The sequence below is a fragment of the Amblyomma maculatum genome, chromosome 2 (genome assembly GCF_055883805.1).
Source record: "Amblyomma maculatum isolate TAMU_Amacu chromosome 2, ASM5588380v1, whole genome shotgun sequence".
Taxonomy (NCBI): Eukaryota; Metazoa; Arthropoda; class Arachnida; order Ixodida; family Ixodidae; genus Amblyomma; species Amblyomma maculatum.
In genome coordinates this window covers 143,937,480-143,942,898 of record NC_139345.1, presented here as the reverse complement: position 1 = coordinate 143,942,898, position 5,419 = coordinate 143,937,480, and the positions used below count along the sequence as shown (strand labels likewise).

The following is a 5,419-nucleotide window of genomic DNA, read 5'->3' as shown; positions in this document are numbered from 1 at the left end:
CTTCTAGGTTTCGCAGTATTTTATTAGTGACACCATCTGGGCCCGGCGCCGTGTGGGTTCTAAGCCGAAGAATCTCTACTTTCACTTCTGCACCGCTAATAGGGGCACCAAGCTCATCATTCGCGTCCCCTAAGTAATCTAGAAGGGGTCCCCTGCTTGCATCTCCAACGTATGTCTTTTAACTGTCGAAAGAATTGCTCGTCATTTCCTGGAAAGGAGTGTCTAATTTTATAGGGGAAGTGCATGCTTGAGCTTTCGAGCTCGCTTAGTCTAGGAGATGACGAAGAGGTCCCCAGGTCTTAGGCATGCTCATATTATTCTCCATGTGCTCGCATCTATCCCCCCAGTTTTGCTCGCATAGCTTAAAAGCTTAATCTTCAATGGCCTTATGGTGCCGAGCTATCTTGCGCCTTAGGTTACGATTCTACCGCTGCCTCTTAAGTCTCCGTTCCATTCGTTCCTTTGCCTCCCACATTCGGAGAAGACGACTATCCACTAAAAGGAACGCTTCACGATTTTTCGTGTCATCCTTACGCAGGAACCATGCTAATCTTCTCTGTATCGTTCCATTTTTAGTATATGTAATTTGGAAGTAACTTAAAACCAGCAATCTTTTTTTTTCTTTTTTCGAAACATCATTTGCACGAGAGCAAATAAGTCTTGTCAACCGCACTTACCGCAAGATCAACCATTTGGCTAAACGAGAAGGAGATATTTCTCAGTATCTACCACCCCAACCTAATCGGCGCCTGATCGCGCGTTGCTAAAGCAGTAGATACGCTAGTTACTCCCGTCTCCGTGATTGGTAACCGAGTGATGTGACGACGCCTATCTTGAAGAAACAAAAAAGTATCTACAAAATTGTCCCGTCCATTTTTGGCGCGGGGCCCTATAGGTTCCTTGGCTCTATACTGATTCAAAGGCAAAAATACAGCATTTGCAGTGTATATTGATTTATTGATTTCGTCTGGAAATCTGTGTTATGAAGTCTCAAAAACTCTTTAAGAATGCTACGTGCTAGAAGCGGGCTTCTTTTACTTCTTAATCGCCGCTAACTAGATCCGATTGTCTTGCATAGGATGCTTTGGATCGACAAGTACCAAAGCAATTGCAGAAAAGGCAAATTGTTCTAGTCCCGTTTCAAGGCAACACATCTCGTCTTGTTTGCAACCGTCACACCTCGCTTCGGTTACAAAAGAAGTATTCGTAGAGGAAAGCCACGCTCTTGCATTATTTTTGCGTAGAAAGCGCCGACGGCCTGCATTGTGATATTTTGGTTATGTAAAGCATGTCATTGAAGCGTGTCCCTTCCCCGCCTACGCGTTGCATGTGTCCGTGGTAGACCTTTTCTGTGACTTTAGAAGGTCACAGAAAAGACTTTCAAACCGAGAGAGAAGCATCCCATAGCTTAACTGTAGCTTTTACACAAACATTCTAGCATTGTGGTAGGAAATATTATTTTATTTGTAATTTCGCTACACGGACGAAGCTGCTGCCTGAAACAATCTTTTTGTACCTATAGTCTGCATGGCAGAAACGTTTGCATTTGAGAACACCACCAGTATTATTGACTGAAAAAAAAAACACAAAAAAACGTTCCTCGCTTCATGCCCGACCTGCCATATCTGCTGCCCTTTGCCATCGCGTGACGATTAGGCGAGAAAGAAGAAAACGCTTGCCTCCCATCTCCGTTTACAACACTGTCGCAGCCATGCTGCCCCAATACAGAAGGCTGTCCAGCTCCGGTTGGGATCCCTCGAAAAATGTGCTACCACCGACGCGTGAGTTTTCGTACATGAGGTCGTCACAAGAACCCGGTTCCGGAGGCAGCTGGCACAGGGATGACATCATGAGGCCGGCCTCACCACGCTCTGCCCGCATGTCTTTGTCGTTTGGTGGGACCAGAGAGGCGCCGCCGCCTTCGGAGTCGAACGACGAACCTTCCTCGAAGCCCAACACGACGCTTGGGTCAAGCGCATCGCGCTCATCACTTCGTGAGGGATATACCTCGGCTACTCTGCCGGAGAAGTAAGCTTTCAGCCCTTCCTCTCGTCTCCAAGGACTAAGCGTATAAACGCGCGTAAGTTCACGCGGGAGGAGAAGACACCTTGCATATTAAAGGCCATGAAGTTAGTTTTGAAACGTTTAGTACTTTGCAGAAGCGATGACTCAGCGAAATACAACTGACGTACATGAGACGCTTAGTAATAGCAGCAGTAGTGGTGGTGGTATTAGTGCAATAAAGTTATAACGGCATTCTTCTGCCGAATATCCTGCGTCAGCATTGTGAGCAGAAGACAACGAGTATGTCTCAGGCATGGGGGAACCGGGAGGTGACATGGCCGGGCGCTGATTGGATGGCTGGTTGTGTGACGTCAGCAGATGGGAATTGAACTGAAGGGATCTTTGGATCTCGTGTCAGACACGCTACAGAGGCTCCACCATGAGCAACGCAGACAAGTACCCACGGCCTGGTTAAAGCGAGGCTTTATACCTACGTCGGATGATTTTTCATATTATGTAGTAGGTTAGACTATCCTAATGAGTATGTGTGGAATAATAAACACACAAGTTAAGGGATTAGTGATTAAACTAGAAGCATTATGTGCATGCGAACGAAGATCCTGAAGCCAACCATTTCCGCTGACGCATCATACCCCTAAAGCCGGAGCCTCAGTGTATTCGTATTTTTTTTTTTCTTTTCGGAGAACGTCGGTCATATGTGAAAGAAAGTGTTGGATGCTGATTGGGATGTTATGGGATGTCGAACGCTGAAATACAGAAAAAAGAAACGAGGCAAAACAATTGTCGAATTACTTGAATCAACCTAAAAAAACTGAGCAAGCAAACTTTTTTTTTTTTTATTGATTTCGCATGTCGGTTGTTAAACATTTGGCAGCCGTGTATTTCTTTCTCTCTAATGTTTTTCCATTTTCTGTGCTACGAGTCTCTACGCCATCAGAAGCATGCGAACCGACTTATGATATGTATTTATATGTTGTGTAGAATATTTTAATCGGTGTTACATGCAATCTCGAGGTGAGCCACGCGAAACTTGGAATGTATTTTGCCTCTAGGTGAAGACCCGGATTCAGGCAGAGCGACCAGCTTTAGATGCTCTCAGAGCCCCATATTACTTGAAATTTCTCCGAAATATAATTTCTTGCAACAGCAAAGCATTGCAGAGACGAAAGGCCTGCTACCTTTTTTCCTCTTTGTGTGCGCAAAGGTTCGCGTCGCACTCGGCCACGCGATGACCGTCCTTCCCTTTCATCACTAGCGAGAGGCGACTCTCCTCGAAAAAATATTTTGCGGTACATATTCAAAACTTTGTGTACGACTGCTTGCAGAATGTGTCAGCGCCCAAATTAGCCCGCGCGCAATGCTGAGCCACTCTTGTTCGTCTATTCCTAACTCACTTCTGCGAGGACTTCCGAATGCAAAAAAAAAAAAAAAAGCAATTGTTCCACACTAGGCGCGATCAGAGTCGAAAAAAAGAAACGACACTAGCGTGTCAAAAATACAATACAATATTCTGTAGTTCTGCCGTAACACCAGTCTTTTCTTTTGTTCTGTGGTATTCTTCTATTGTTATATAGCTTTCTCTGTAGCACGTTTCTGCAGTACGTTTCTGTCTTAACAACAAAAAAATTCTGAAGTTACTAGGAAATTTTCTGTTTACAGAACAGGTTCACTCTCAAAAGCCGTACAGAAATTTTGTAGTGACAACAAATTTCCTGCAGTTTTTCAAATGGGAAACAGTGTAGACGTTGATCATATCAACCCCGCTAGACAGGGTGCCATCTTGAATTGCCATAAGAGCCAGCACTAATAGTCATAGCCGTCGCACTGCTGAGCGAACAGACCCGACAATTACAAGCAAACATACGAAACGCGGGCGCGATACAAGCAACAATTATACTGAGCAGGTGAGAAAATTCGCCTATTTTAGCTGGTTTCTTCCTCGAGTTCCTTCCCATCATTTTTTGGCGAGAAATTTGGTTAAGGACAAACACTTGTGGGTGGGTAGAAGAAAAAACTCGAGTCTGCAACTTTCTCAATTCTCAGAGTCAGTTTTCTTTTTTTTTTTTGTCTAGAAAGCTATTCTACTCATTAGCGCAGTCTGCAACTTTTTGCTACGACTCAGCCATGTCTTACGTATGGTCAATCACAAATTCGTAGAGAGAATAACAATGGGGCAATCAGTGGGTCTAGCTGCTTGGTGGTGCAGACGCTGAATTCGACCGAAATTTGCGTGGTGATCAAATTTTGTACTCGATAGTGCGCATTTTCACTGCGTTCTTAAAACTATAACGCATAGCCCACAGTGAAACCTCTATGATCTTCGTCATGCCTGCTTATACGGTCAATACAGGAAAAATATGGTTTAAGTTTATTCCCGCTAAACCTAACTAGACGAGCCCCGCCGGGGTGGAGCAGTTGTTAGGGTGCTCGACCACTGTCGCTAAGGATGCGGGATCGAATCCCGCATCCTATTTCCAATGGAGGCAAAAAGCAAGACTGCCGTGTGCTGTGCGATTTCAGTGCACATTAAAGAAGCCCAGGTGGTCGAAATTTCCGGAGCACTCCACTATGGTGTCTCTTGTAGCCTGGGTCGATCGCTTTGAGACATAAACAGAACTAACCTAGGTAGACGAAGCGAAAGCGTCGTTTTGCTTGATTTGTTCTGGTTAGGCTTAGCTTTAGACATGAACAGACTGTTTTGTAGTTATTAAATTTGCGAGGCTATAAAGTCGAGGACGCCGTGAGCTACAAGAGGGAACACGCGATGCTCTACCTGCCGTCATATGTCAAAGGTCAAGCAGTGGTACACCATATACGTGGTACCGATCGAGGTTAGGCTGTAAAGCTACAATGTGACCTCTGTCTCGTTGAAGGTCAACGAACACCCATGTCGACATTTAGGGTACATTAGCGTAGCAAAGCTTGCACTTCAAAAGGCGTTGCTGCCAGTACGTAAATTTAAAGTCCCGATGAAAAGGTGTGCAAAGAACCACAGTATACGCGCCCCGTTGTTCCAATTTCTTTCTATCATCCTTGGTAACTTAGCGGTAACAAAAGTATACTGTATCTGCGCAACATACAGTCATAAGCGCCTCTAGCGTCATTTCATAGTACCGTGTTACAAACCAATGAAAACCCATTCGGACAGCAAAGCATTCAGGCACTGCATTGTTTCCAGTTCATTTTGTCTGCCCGTGCATGGGCCTTTCGTCCTGGACGGCTGAACAGAGTATTTCGCTGTCTCACAGGCAGTGAAGAATGTTATGCAGTCTCGGCTGTACAGCGGCACATGTTTTCGCAGGTCTCAACGCAGCAGAAGTATGCAAGTGGCACACTTCCCAGTTCCCAGTTCAAGTGGCACAAGTGGCGCTAGCTCAAGCGCCACAAGTGGTGC

At 45.2% G+C, this 5,419-nt stretch overlaps 1 non-coding gene across 1 annotated transcript; it reads right to left on the bottom strand.

Moving 5' to 3' along the window:
* Positions 1–497: 497 nt before the first annotated feature.
* LOC146200109 (U6 spliceosomal RNA) lies at positions 498–597 on the bottom strand. The gene has a single exon (XR_014705380.1). It is a non-coding gene; the product is annotated as a U6 spliceosomal RNA (small nuclear RNA).
* Between the last annotated feature and the right edge of the window lie 4,822 nt (positions 598–5,419).